The sequence below is a fragment of the Elephantulus edwardii genome, unplaced genomic scaffold, assembly GCF_000299155.1.
Source record: "Elephantulus edwardii isolate Elephantulus edwardi_28Jun2011 unplaced genomic scaffold, EleEdw1.0 scaffold00387, whole genome shotgun sequence".
Classification (NCBI taxonomy): Eukaryota; Metazoa; Chordata; class Mammalia; order Macroscelidea; family Macroscelididae; genus Elephantulus; species Elephantulus edwardii.
This window is the reverse complement of record NW_006400137.1, coordinates 1,261,335-1,276,589: the sequence shown is the minus strand read 5'-3', so window position 1 is coordinate 1,276,589 and position 15,255 is coordinate 1,261,335. Positions and strand designations below refer to the sequence as shown.

The window sequence follows — 15,255 nt, the reverse complement described above, 5'->3', positions numbered from 1 at the left end:
ACAACGGTCATACTAGTTTTGCTTATTTCATATTCAGCCTGGCATAATGCAGATTTCTTTTACAAAACAAGTTTATTTTGCAGAAATGAGGACCATGAAAGTGAACAGCTGTTTTCTAACCTATGGCTGTTTTGAATCTTTAGCCAAAGAATGACAATGATTAAAAAATGGTAACAGTTTGGATTTTAATGACAACTATTTAGTAAGAGTGATGATGTGTATAAAGTTGACTTCTGCATGGCATAGAAAAAAGTATATTCACTACTTAGTGTCATTTTATGTTCTAAATCTTTTTACACTAGACGTAAACATCTTGTTAATTGCCACTAGGTACCAACTTAGTAAGACTCGTAAAAAGATTAAAACTATGTCATTGATTCTGTATCTGTTGCTTATTCTTTTTAAGTGATTGTGTGTTATGACTGTAGGCACTTCAGCTGCCAAATTATTTTCTCTTGTAAATATTTTTAAAACATTTTATGACTTAGGTTAAAGTTTACATAGCAAATTGGTTTTCTAGTCAGTAGTTCCGAATTATTCATTTTTTTTTCCCCTTTTGGTGCTGAAACTTGAGAGTGAACAGTTCCACCTTATTCTTGAATAGATTATCTAAAGCTAAAATGCTATCTACACCTGTGTTTTTTGTTTTGTTTTACTTTGCTTTTTATCAGTCATGATTTGTTTTCTTTTTTCCACTGGGAGAAAGTTTTTTAAAAAATTTATTTTATTATTTATTTATTTATTTTTTGTGCATGTACTGTCAAATCGGATCTAACTGGTACAGGAGGAGATTTCCCCTCCTTCTCCAGTAGAGTATCTGGTGGATTCAAACTGCGCACCTCTGGGATTGCAGTGAAGGGGAGAACGTTTTGGTTGGTAAATTTATTACCTTTTAAAATGCCCTTTGCAGTTGCCTTAAACAGTTCAACTATATTTTGTAGATATCTTTAAATATTTTAGAGTGGCAAAAATATATTTTAAGTTAAAATTGAGGCCTCTTAAAAAATTAAAGCTTTCTTTTGTATAATTTATGGAAGCAAATTGGACACAATTAGAAAAATACTGAAAGTAATAAAACAATGTATTTTATCTTTTTCTGGATAAATGATAATTTAATCTGTTTATTTTTTAATTGTATTATATAGAACCCTGTGTAATACTGAATATATTGAACCCTCTCAAATGAAGTTATCATCCTCAATAACTTAATAACACTAAAAAGTTAAATTTTTAAATGAAAAGTTATTTTTTTCTTGATAAATAAATGACAACTTTGTCAGGAATTATACATGTACCAATGCTTTAGAAGTATTTTTCAGGTAAAAATACATTGGTTTGAAATCTATATAGAAAATACAAGAGAATGAGGAAGATAAATTAGAAATAGGATTAAGAATTAGGTTAATTTTGAAAAAATGGATTTGTAATATGTGAGTTTTATATGATCTGAAGAGAAACAAGAGTATATGTGACTTTTAACTCTACTATGAAGACTGAGGAAGAACTAAATGTAAGCCGATTAAGATGAGATGGTAGATATTTTGAACTAATGCTGATGAACAGTAAATAAATATAGTCATGTACCACTGAATCAGACTGATGTACAGCTGCTCTTCAATGGATATTCAGAGGCAGTAAATCATATAGAAAAAAGATTGCCCATTGGAACAGCTGGTAGATTCAAACTGTGCACCCTTGAGTTAGCAGCACAACTCTTTATCATTTAGGACATGGGCATATGTTGTAGAAGAATTGGTGGGAGGAATGAAAAGCTAAGTTATATAATTTATCATCCTTAAGCGATTTTATTCCCGCTCCACTTCCCGGCTTCCCTGAACTTCTCTCTCACGTGGCAGTGGAGGCGGAATTCAACCCCCCTCCCCCCAGCCTTGCCCCAAGGAGTCCAGGGGGCACTTTGTTCCACGCGTGCGCACTTCTGGGACAGGCTACCTGTTTGAGTGATGTGGGATACTCTGAGAAGAATGGGAATCTCAGAACACTTGATTGTGCTAATGTGAAACCTATACTTGGACCAGAAGGCAGTCATCAGAATAGAGCAAGGAAACACTGCATGGTTCAAAATTGGAAAGGGTGTACACAAGGGCTGTATCCTGTCTCCACACCTTTTCAATCTTTATGCAGAACAGGATATCTGGGAGGCTGGGCTCTATGAGGAGAAATGTGGCATCAGGATTGGAGGAAGAATCATTAACAATCTGCGTTATGAAGATGACACAACCTTGCTTGCTGAAACTGAAGAGGACCTGAAGCACTTGCTGTGGAACGTCAGGGACTGCAGTCTTCAGTATGGATTGAGACTCAATATCAAGAAGACAAAGATTCTCACCATTGAGCCACCTGGCAGCATCAGAAGGGATTGAGACTGTTCACAGTTTTGTTTTGCTTGCACCCACAGTCAACATTCTTGGCACCAGCAGCCAGGAGATTAAAAGACGTATTGTGATGGGAAAGTCTGCTGTTAGGGACCTCTACAAAGTACTGAAGAACAATGGCGTTACTCTGGAGACTAAGGTGCATCTGATACAGGCCATGGTCTTTGCAATCATTTGCTAGGCATCGCAGAACTGGAGAATGACTAGAGATGATAGGAGAATTGATGCCTTTGAGCTGTGGTGTTGGAGAAGTGTTGTGTATACCATGGACTGCTAGGAAAACAAACAGGTTTGTCCTGGAGAGGGTGAAGCTGGGTTGCTCCTTGTAGGCAAGGATTCTGAAGCTTCATCTGACATACTTTGGAAATGTTGCAAGGAAGGGCCAATCCTTGGAGAGGGACGTCATCCTTGGGAGGGTGGAGGGACAGCCCAGAGAGGAAGACCCCTTGTTGAGATGGATTGATTCAGTGACTGGGGTAATGGGGGCAGGTGTGTCGGAGATGGTGAGATTGGCACAGGATACGGCTGTTGTACATATGAATCTCAGGTGTCTCCTCGGCACATAACAACAACAACAACAACAACAAGCACTTTTATAATATTTTAAAGATTGTGTTATGTGCCATCGAGTCTCTTTGACTGACTGCTAGCTAATCCTCCAGAGAATATTCATTCATAGGCTGTAAATCACACAGGAAGAGATTATTCTTCTTTCTCATGCAGAGACACTATTGGATTCAAACCATATGACTTTGGGTTGGTAGCACCACTAGATCCCGAAGTTAAGGATTTATAATTGAGAATATTCAATCCACTTCCATCAAATAATAACAAGTCAGAATTTGTACTGTATTTTTCAACATTACCCTGAAAATTTTTTTTCATTCTAGTGTGTATACTGATGTCTTGGTAATACTATGGGTAAAAGCATTAAACTGCTAAACAAAAGGTTAGCAGTTCAAATCCACTTTGGGAGAATGATTTACATACAGCCTTAAAAACCCAATGGACAGTTCTTATCTTCTCTGTAGTGTTACTATGAGTTGGAATTGACTCAATGGCAGTAGTTTAAAATTTTTTTTAGTGTCCAAATAATATTTGTGTAAAATGGTGCAATTAAAATGATTTTCTTTCTTGTTTATTTGTGGGAGTTTTTGTTTTCCAAATTATTTTTTAAAGTCCCAGTAAAAATACACTGTCATGATAGTATTTTAAATTATTTTCTGTTATTTTGATGTCTGTTAGTACCTAACATCTCCAACAAATTGAAATAGAACAGGAAGAAAACCTGACACTCTCTAAAAAACCTGAAATTATAAAAATTAGAGCATCTACAACCAGGAGAAGATATAATAGATGAATGGGACCTTCTAAGAATCAAATCCCTATGCACATCCAAAAACTTCTCCAACAGGGTAAAAAGGGAAACCACAGATTTGAAAAAAGTATTTGGTAATGACATGTCAGAAAAGGGACTTATATCTAGAATTTATAAAATACTTGAGCATCACACACAACAAGATAAAGGTAAACAAGCCAATAGAAAAATGGGCACAGGATATGAACAGACACTTCACCAAAGAAGACAATCAGATGGCCAACAAGCACATGAAGAAATGTTCAAAATCCCTAGCTCTAAGAGAGATGCAAACCAAAACAACTGTGACATATCATCTCACCCCAGTCAGAATATAAAAATTTAACAGAACAGCAAGCAACAAATGCTGGCGAGGTTGTGGAGAAACTGGAGCCCTTATTCACTGTTGGTGGAAGTGTAAAATGGTGCAACCATTGTGGATGGCAGTGTGGCGCTTTCTCAAAAAGTTGCAAATAGAGATACCATTTGACCCGGCAATTCCACCACTGGGAATATACCTTAAAGAGACCATAACTGCCATCCAAGCAGATATATGCACACCCATGTTTATCGCAGCTTTGTTCACAATAGAAAGGAGTTTGAAACAACCTAAGTGCCCATCAACAAATGAATGGATAAAGAAGCTCTGGTATATTCACACAATGGAATACTATGCTGCATTGAAAAACAAGGAACTCATGAAATACTATACAAAATGAGTGACCTTAGAGGATATTATGCTGAGTGAAATATTTCAGTCACAAAAGGACAAATACTATATAGTGGCACTCTTTTAAAGCAGGACTGGCAGCGGAGTTGAGGGGAAACTAAGAGGGGATAAATAAAGTATACTGCTTTGAAACAGATGAGGGAGAGAACTGTTGAGGAGGAATATATGATTAGGTATTATAGTCATGACAAGAATCCAGAATGAAAACTGTGTAGTGGAGTGGACTGGGGTGTATGTGTGTGATTGTATAACACAGAAATAATTTTTTTTCTTTTCAAAGAGAAAAGCGAACTGGAGGGCAGGAGTGGGCAGGGATAAAAGTGAATGGAAATCCCAGTTCTCTATAAACTCTCATTTTTTTAAAAAAGGAATGACTGTCAATGAGCAAATCCTTAGAGAAAAAAGGTAATAAAAAAAGAGTATCAATTATGGAGCTGAGCATAGTGTAATTGTTAGCTGTAGCCTTCAATATGGACTGAGGCTCAATATCAAGAAGACAAAGATTCTTACCACTGGGCCAATTGGCAGCATCAGGATGGATGATGAAGAGATTGAGATTGTTAACAGCTTTAGTTTGCTTGGCTCCACAGTCAACACTCTTGGCACCAGCATCCAGGAAATTAAAAGATGTATTATAATGGAAATGTTTGCTGTTAGGGACCTCTCCAGAGTACTGAAGAGCAATGGTGTCACTCTGGAGACTAAGGAGTGCCTGACACAGACCATGGTCATTGCAATCACTTGCTATACATCAGAGAGCTGGACAATGACCGAGAGGATAGTATTGATGCCTTTGAGCTGTGGTGCCAGAGAAGAGTATTGAATATACTATGGCCTGCTAAGAAAACGAACAGGAGAAGGTTAAACCAGGCTGCTCCTTGGAGGCAAAGATTCTGAAGCTTCATCTGACATACTTGGACATGTTGCAAGGAAGGTCCAGTCCTTGGAGAGGTATGTCATGCTTCTGAGGGTGGAGGGACAGTGTGGGAGAGGAAGACCCTCTATGAGGTGGATTGATTCAGTGACTGGGGTAATGGGGGTAGGTGTATTGGAGACAATGAAATTGGCACAGAAAAGAGCAGGGTTTAAGGCTGTTGTACGTAGGGTCGCTATGAGTTGCAGGCGACTTGATGACACATAAGAACAACAACAACAATAACAACAATCCCTTATTTTGGATATGAGTTTGCGTTCCCTATATACTTTTGCCAAAATTGCCATCTGTGAGTTTATTGGATGCCTTATTTCATACAGCACTGGCTTAGATCAGGGGACTCTACACCAAATTGAAAAAATGTGCAGGAAACACGAAAAGGTACTTCACCAAATAAGACATTTATATAGAGAAAAAACACATGAATCAAATGCTTGTGATCATTGCCATTGTTATTGTAGAGATAATAAAGTCAATTCTCACTCAAAGAGATCCTGAATGATACCTCTACTTTTCCAATCATGGTGCCCATTTCCAAGGGCCAACCCCTTTTGGTAACATGCCCACAAAGTCTTACTAACCTATCATCAAGGAGGATTCTGCCACACTTTTCTCAAGATAGATATTTGTTCTTTAGGCAGCCCACAGATTACTTAATATTCTCTGCCAACACAACAATAGAAAGGTTTCAATACTTTTATCTTCCTTAGTTATTGTCCAGCTTTTTCATGCATAGGAAGCTATTAATAATGCCATGACTTGGATCAGGGTACCTTTAAATTGACATTCTCACTTTTTTAACACTTTGAAGTGGTCCTTTGGAAGCAGATTTGTTCAATGCAATATGCTGTTTGGCTTCTTGATTGCTGCTTTTATGAGTGTTGATTGCAGCTTCAAGTAAAAGGAAATCTTTGACCAATCCAATTTATTGGTCCAGTTATGAGGTTTTACATTTTCTTTATGTTTAGATGTAACCTTACTGAAGATTATAGTCTTTGGGCTTAATAAATAAGTGCTTCAAATCATCTTCATTTTCTGCACGTGTCATCTGCATACTTTTTAGTTTTCCTGCAAACCTGATGCCATATTCAGAGTTCTGACAAAGACACTCCCTTATTCCTTTGTGTATATCTCTTCATTTTTCTTTTCCAGCAAACATGGCTCTACTTTCAGACATTTTTCTCCCCATGGATATTAACGTGGAAAACATGTTTATTAACATTCAAACTCTCCTTACAAGGCCATAAAAAATTCCTAGCATTCTGATTGTATTTTCTACATAGTTATAATAATAGAGCTTTTCATAATATGTTGTTAAAATACATCATTAACTTTGTTAAACATAAGCACTTATTTTCATATCCAATAGTGGAACAGTTTCCTCTGTACATAATTAACAAGGCTAATTTTTTTTTCAGTGCTCTATCAGATACCTGTAATTATAGTCTGCAAAGGATTACATTATCCAATGAATTCACAAATGGTGCAGAGTTTTCATCCTCCCATATGGACAAATAAACACACAAACATTCCCTAAGCACAAAGCTAATATTCACAAATAATTTTTTTGTTTAAGACAAAACTTCAATTAATAATCACAATGGGAATTTATTTAATGCAACAAGGCTAATTTTAGCATTAAGATGCTCTTCATTAAGAGGTATATAATCTTACTGTGTACAGATGCTGAAATTTTTCCTTTTTGCTTTGATCTTAATCATATAAAACCAAAAGGGTACTGAAATCAGTAAGAAAAGTCAAGAGATGTTACTTCATTTGCTGAAAATATAAACACTACAGTATTAAAAACCTTTCCAATTTTTTGCTATCTGCACTAGTACAGACAACTTATGTCAACACAGGGACTGACTACTCAAAAATGGGAAGAAAAAAGATAGCTTTGAGTATCTTTTTCTTTGTATGGATGATAGAAAATAGTAAATTACATTGCTACCTCTCAATGAAGGCAATTTGGAGAAATACCAGGATGACCATTTGCATGTCAGCAAGTCTAGGTAACTTTATGAACATGGGAGGTGGCTTAGCTCTGACCATTTGTGTCAAACACCTGTAGTCTGTGATCTAGGTCTTAACTGTAAGCTACAAAAGCCATTTTTTTTCTTTAATGTTTTGGCACCTTTCTATAAGTGAGATGAAGTACACTCCTACAGATAAATGCTGGATCAAAAAGCTGATTCCTGTCCTTTAGTTAAACTTTAGAATTCTGATAAAAAAAATCATTTCTACAGAAATCTGAGAATGAAACAGAAAAAAAATTATAAACGCAAAGAAAAACCAATTACCCTCTGAAAGTTAAACCATATTTCCTATGTTGTACTCCTGTTTACCATTAGGTTACAGTTGGACCACGACATTATGTTAATTAATTTCATTTTCTGCATGACTACTGTCGGGTATCTTCATAGTCTGATGATTCTGTCATATTCTGATGTGAGTGAGATTCTTACAAAGCCCCAAATGACTGCATGCTGACAGAAGCCAAAGGTCTAGGTAAAGGGGTATGTTCTGATACTTCATTGTCTTTTTGATGACTGTGTCAGAGTCTGAATCGCCTTGAAAAGGAACAACTTTTTGTTTGCAGACTGCACAAGCTCTTTTGGTTTTAGTTAGACAAGGGTTAGTTAACACTTGCCTTGATAAGCATGGGAACATGGAAGGATTCTGAGCTTGTCTCCGTATTCATATTCATCCAAACAAATAGCACATACGTCATACTCATCTCCTTTCTTTAATTTACATATAGGAAGTCTCTTAAGTTGATCTTTATGAAGTCTGTTTCTTCTAGCTCTATGTCGGTCTTGGAAAAATGTTGTGATCATAAAAATGACTATCAAGATGAGACAGATTCCTACTATGATAAGGAAAGGAATAAGGTAGTATTCCAGAGGAAGATTAAATTCTGGAATTGTGAATTCGTCTTTCAGGGAAGTAGCTGGTGATTCATCAATAAACACTGATGGAATGTCAATTTTCTTTAATACTTCATTGCTGTTGGATCCCATGCTAATGGGGTCATCAGAATCAACATTGTGAACTATGGCTGCTTTGTATCCTGCTCCCTGTGCATTTAAAACCTTTACATCGAAAGTGCAATCAAATCTTCTATTTAAGACGATGAACGTGCCAGAAGAATGATCTCTCAGTGGTGACGGTGTGATGGGTTTATGGGCATTCTCTGGTTTTGAGTTAATAAAAAAACCTGTGCCAACTGTCATGTCTGCATCCTGCCTGCACCACCAGATGTCACGTTTAAGGTCATCAGGTCAAGGCTGTATATTCAGGTTCAGTGGCAAATTAACATGAAGAGCCAAAGAAATCTTAGGTATCGCTTTATATTGGCCCACACAGACTTAAAGCCTTCATCTGGAAGTCTATAACCAAATCTTTCTGGAAGGTCATCAAATGTCTGAGATGCATTTTCAAAATTATATGCTAAAATGTCCACTTCCACGGGCAGCAGGTTTAAGAAGACAAAAAGCGGCACAGTCAAGATAGTGTAGATTTGCGTAGCCGAGAGCATGAGCATTCCTATAGAGAACAGCATCCTGTCAGAAAATCATCTGGACAGCGCCACATCCTGACGACAGACAGGCTCACCGGCGCGTCACTGGGGAAGGTGCTGGGACCAGGACTTCATGGCTGCATGTCTGCACTTTCAGACATTTGCTGCCTCTCTTTTCATGCCATCAACCCCTTGAGTAGTCCAAACAATGCAGTTGGTTAACCCAAAGTTTCTGAAAGGTTGAAAATTCAAGTATATCCACAAGCACCTTGGAAAAATTACCTGGAAATGTACTTTCAAAAACCTAGCTATTGAAAACATTATGAAGCACAGTTATACAGTGTCATTTATGAGGGTGTCTTGAGTTTGACATGATTGATCCAACGAGTACTGGTACTGTTCACACTGCAGCTCTGCCCCAGCAGAAAGCACTCTGTTGTGTAATATTACAGGGAAAGTGAGAGTGGCGAACAATTCCTCTTTTCTATAATTTCTGCCACACAGACTACCTTAATGCTTTTCAGAAGCAGATGAGAGAGTTTCTTTTTATCCAACATCAATAATTTAAACCTACTTATCTTCTCAGATTGAGATTGTTCACAGCTTTAGTTTGCTTGGCTCCACAGTCAACACTCTTGGCACCAGTAGCCAGGAAATGAAAAGGCATATTGCGATGGGAAAGTCTGCTGTTAGGGACCTTTCCAAAGTTATGAAGAGCAATGGTGTCTCTCTGGAGACTAAGGTGCACCTGATACAGGACATGGTCTTTGCTATCACTTGTTATGCATCAGAGAGTTGGACAATGACTAAGGAGGACAGGAGAATTGATGCCTTTGAGCTGTAGTGCTGGAGAAGAGTATTGAGGGTACCATGGACTGCTAGGAAAACAAACAGATTCATTCTGGAAAGGGTCAAACTAGGCAGCTCCTTGGAGGCAAGGATTCTGAGGCTCCATCTAACATACTTTGGACATGTTGTAAGGAGAGACCGGTCCTTGGAGAGGGACATCATGTTTGGTAGGGTAGAGGGACAGTGCAGGAGGGGAAGGCCCTCTATGAGGTGGATTGATTCAGTGACTGGGGTAATTGGGATGGGAGTGTCAGAGACAGTGTGACTGGCACAGGACAGAGCAGAGCTTAGGGCTGTTGTACATAGAGTCGCTATGAGTCGCAAGCGACTCGACAGCACATAACAACAACAACATCTTCTCAGGGAATTTACTCTTTTATATATCCTCTCTTCTTTCCAGATGCATTTTCTTTTATAGATAATGATTTTTTTTACAAACATAAGAACAACACAACTTATTAGAATGAAGTTAGAAGTTATGGACAGATAAAAAGAGGAAAAATTGTTAATTCTTCCAAACAGAAAATCTTCATGTACATCTTTGTCCTTTTTTGGATACATTTCAAAGATACAAATATGTTATATAATTTTTAAAAAAGATCTCATTTAAATGGATATTATTGTAATTTCCAAAATGTTAACAAACTCTGAAATGTCGTTTTAGATAAGTACTCTCACAAATTGCTGTTGAATTTATCTGAAATGCGCAGTCCATATAGGACTGATTAGAACTTTACCTCATGGAGTCTGTAGCATTTTGATCTATGGGAGAGAAATATGGGTGTTCTTTTCATGTTAAAATTTACAGCCTCAGAAACTCAATGGAGAGTTGCTATGGGTTGAAATGGACTTGATGATGGTGAGTTGAGAATCTTTATGACAGTAGACAGCCTCATCTTTTTATTAAAGGAGTATCTAGTAAATTAGAACTGCTGACTTTTTAATTATGGGTCCAACTCACAATTCATGATATTTTACATAATAATTCCCATTTTGTTAAATTTTCCCATTTTGAGATGATCCCAAATTAAAGAACTCTATGTAAAATAGAATAAAGCAGACTGGTTGAATGTCATCCTCACAATTGCTACCGTGTTTGAGTCTATTGTTGCAGTCACTGTGTCAGTACATCTTGCTGAGAATCTTCCTCTTTCTCACTACAAAGCCTGATGTTCTTCTTTAGGGATTGACTCTTCCTGATAACATGCTTAAGGTATGTGAGATGAAGTCTTATTCTCCAAGGAACACTTCTTTCAAGATAGATTTACTGCTTGAGCAGCTAGTGTTTGGTCAAAAAGCCCAGTGGTGGTCAATACCAGACCCATAGAGATACCCATGAGTTAAGAATGATGCCCCTTAGATAAGAGCTCAGCAAATGTTCTCTAGTGATAGAGATGCTGACTGACAAGGTTAATGCTCTGGAAGGCTCTGTTGTCCTTTCCTTGTGAGCCAACAGTCTCTGGGATGTGTACCTCTGGGATACACAAAGACCCCTTGTGGATACATACATGGGAGCAGGGTATGGTTAGTAGTGGGTGTTTCCAGTTGAGGGAAGTGTAACTGGATTTAGGAAACACTGTCTGACTTTTGTCTCTAAGACTGCTCGAGGTTTTACATTACATAATCTTTGAGAAGCTTGAAACATCTGGATCTTTGTTTCATGATTTGGTGTTTATTTCCTCTGCAAATTAAATTATTCCAACCTCAAGGAATTCTTTGTAAAAGTGGTAGCCCAAGTTATAGTCAGCTGGACTTCATGGAAGTTTTTTCTCTTTGTTTTCGACACCTGTGACACTGGTATAAGAACCAGACCAGGAGAAAAATGGACTGTGCTTTTGCATTCTTGAGGATGGATTGAGGAAGTAGGTTCAGCTGACCGCAGCCCAGGAAGGCAGCAGTCTACTGGGGAGTGACTCAATATCAATTAAACAGACCCTCACAGGTTTTGTGCCGCTGCCATTGTGTCAATTCCAATGCATGGTAAACCTCCATCGGGTTTACAATTCTGCAAACCTTTTTGAGAAATGCCCATCTTTCTCTCTCCAGCAGCTGATTAACTCAAACTGCTAACAACTTATGACACCCTGTGCCTTCAGAGTTCCATCCCAGAATTTGTAGTGTGTTAAAATTTTCCAGTTAGATTTTATGTATAAAAGAACGTCACTCTTATTACTTATATAATCCTAGTCAACCTTCTTTATCTTTTATGCCTTATCAGGCATAAGTCAATAATTTCTGACAAACTGACAAGTTAGCGATTGCTTAACCATTTTGGGTTTAAAATTCACTCATTCTCCTTTGCCTCATTCTTTGTCTTTATAACTAAGGATGCATAGGGCTTGGTACACTGCCCTTATCTTCTACCTTCCCTTCTAAGACCTTGGTCTCTTCTTGATATCTGGTGACCATCTGTTTCCCATGTGTATTGCATGTTCTCTAGTTCCAACAGCAGAAGTTGGGCAGAGTTCTGGAATGGTACAGTTCTCCCTTGGCCCCCAGGCATAAGATTCTGCTGAAGTTGTAGTGGAATCTTCACCTTGAGTAGTCTTATAAACCATTCAGATGGGTTCCTTTGATTTCATTTCCCCTAGGGTCAAATTTATTAAAATTTTTAATGAATATTCTTTAAGTGGTACAGCATTTGTATGTTTATTTGCTGTAGTGAATAACTTGGAGTTGCTGTGATGCTGAACACTGTACCATAGTGGTGTCAAATACCATAATGATTGGTTACCCATTATGGACAGTGTTTGGAGGAGCTTCCAGATTGATTCAGGTTTGGAAAAAGGAGTGGTATCCACTTCCTAAACCAATTGCCTCTGGAAACTCTATAAACATACAGAAATGATGCTAATTATAGAATAGAGTTCAGGTATTTTGTTCCTAGGGTATCTGTGAGTCATATTCAGCTTGACGACACTTAATCACTGCTAAGCAAGACTAGTGTTGGTATATTTAGAGGAACATTCTTCTACTTTGTACATCAGTCTTTGCTAATTTGCTGTACTGAGGTAATCTGGGTTTGCTGTGTTGTTGAACCTTGTGACCTTGGGGTATCAAATATTATAGTAGTTTCCCAATGTGGACAGTGTTTGGTGGAGCTCCCAGTTGTAAAGCAGTTTTGGAAGCAGGAGTGACATCCACTTCCTAAACCACATGGCTATAGAAACTCTATGAATTTGGCAAAATGGCAACAGCTATGGAAAGGTATTAGGTCTTTTGTTCATAGAATCGCTAAAAGTTGTACTCGACTCGATGGCAATCAATAGCATCATCATCACCATCAACAACAGCAACAACAATAATAACAATCTCAGTTTCAGGATTCTGAGTAGGTCTACCTGGGTTATATTTCCCTGCTTCTCTCTCTTCCTTTCTCCATTCATCTCCACTGCCAAGTCCACGTAGGTTGTATGAACTTAGCAGTGTCCTCCCCTGCTGTCCAGGATAGACTCACAGTTGCTTGGTAGCCAAGGTTGCAAGCTGTGCCTGGTGGAATGTGAATCATAGTGGCTGTGAGCAGTGAACATGGGTTGGAGATGAGAGTCATGAGAGGGGAGGGGAGGAGGAGAACTTCTGAGTCCTTCTATGGGGTTCTTGGGCTTGCTCCAGAAAGAGCAAGCCAATGAGCCAATGGGGGCTCTTTCTCTCCTGCCATGTGTCTCTGCCATGTGTTCCCTGCAGATTACCCTTCTGTGCTCATAGTGTGCCAGACCCAGAGAAAGCTCACACTCCACACTGGAATTTCATCATGGTATGTCGATGAGAAGAGGAAAATGAATTTTAAAAGCTGATCAAGACTTTGCAACAGGGCTGAGAACCCCACCCCCTTTCTGTGCAGAATCATCGTGGCAGCTGGGACCTTGTACATGTACCCTGAAAATTGGAGGGGCTTCAAGGTTTTCATCAGTGCTTAGTACAGCAGGGCTCAAGTCTGTCTGCTCTCCGCACCACTCCATTTCCATTTTGGTCAAACCAACCACACCCCTGAATTTCTCTGCAAGTTTCCAGCCAGGAAGGTTCCAGTGTTTGAGGGTGATAATGATGGATTCTGTGTGTTTGAGAGCAATGGCATTGTCTATTACGTGAACAATAATGAGCTGTGAGGAAGTACCCCAGAGGCAGCAGCCCAGGTAGTGCAGTGGGTGAGCTTTGCTGACAGCGACATCATTTTCCCAGCTAGCACTTGGGTGTTTCCTACCTTGGGCATCGTGCACCACAACAAGCAGGCTACAGAGAACACCAAGGAAGAGGTGAGGTGAATTCTGGGCCTCCTGGATGTTCACTTGAAGACGAGGACTTTCCTGGTGGGTGAACGTGTAACCTTGGCTGATACTACAGTTGTCTGTACCCTGCTGGGGCTCTACAAATAGGTGCTAGAGCCTTCTTTCTGTCAGGTCATTCCCAATACCAAACACTGGTTCCTCACCTGTATTAACCATCCTCAGTTCTGTGAGGTGGTGGGAGAGGTGAAGGTCTTTGAGAAGATGGCCCAGTTCAATGCTAAAAAGTCTGCAGAAAGCCAGCCTAAAAAAAGACGTCCCACAGAAAGACAAAGGACCGTGGGAGAAGCAGAAGGCTCAGGCTGAGCAAAAGGAAGGAAAAAAAAAGCAGCTGCTGCTCCTGCTCCTGAGGAGGAGATGGATGAAGGTGAGCAAGCTCTGGCTGCGGAGCCAAAGGCCAAACACCCCTTTGCTCACCCGCTCAAAAGTACCTTTGTGTTGAACGAGTTTAAGCGCTAGTGCTGCAATGAGAACACACTGTCTGTGGCCCTGCCCTATTTTGGGGATCATTTTGACAAAGACGGCTGGTCCTTGTGGTATGCTGAGTACTGGTCCTAGTACCACTTCCCCCCAAGGAGCTCACCCAGACCTTTATGAGCTGCAACCTCATCACTGGAATGTTTCAGCGATTGGATAAGCTGCGGAAGAACGCCTTTGCCAGTGTCCTTTTTGGAACCAACAATAGCAGCTCCATTTCTGCAGTGTGGGTCTTCAGAGGCCAAGAGTTTGCCTTCCTGATGAGTCCAGATTGGCCGGTGGACTATGAGTGCTACACGTGGTGAAAATTGGATCCTGGCAATGAGGAGACCCAGACGCTGGTTTGAGAGTACTTCTGCTGGGAGGAGATCTTCCGGTACGTGGCCAAGGCCTTAAACCAGGGCAAAATTTTCAAGTAAGTCAACAGCTTGTCACCTCACTGCCTACACCTGCCCTCTGGGGAGAATAGGGGTCATTAAAGAAAACGGAACATTGAAAAAAATAAAAAAGAAAAAGCTTAACAAGGGCCTTATAGTTCATAGCAGACAAGGAGTGACTGTTTTGACATTTTGAGCTCTCCAAATGATGCTCCCTTCCTGAGATTCCTGGCGAGGGCTGAAGTGGCCACCTGTCCTCCTGGTACTGCCGCCTGCCTGGACTACCCCATGCCCACAAAGGCCTCATTGTCCCACACATATAGCTCAGCTGC

General features: G+C 39.4%; 2 pseudogenes; one reads left to right on the top strand and one right to left on the bottom strand.

The window, feature by feature from the left end:
* Positions 1-7,727: 7,727 nt before the first annotated feature.
* On the bottom strand, positions 7,728-8,979 carry LOC102849210 (annotated as a pseudogene).
* Positions 8,980-12,973: 3,994 nt separating this feature from the next.
* LOC102848799 lies at positions 12,974-14,965 on the top strand (annotated as a pseudogene).
* The last annotated feature ends 290 nt before the right edge of the window (positions 14,966-15,255 follow it).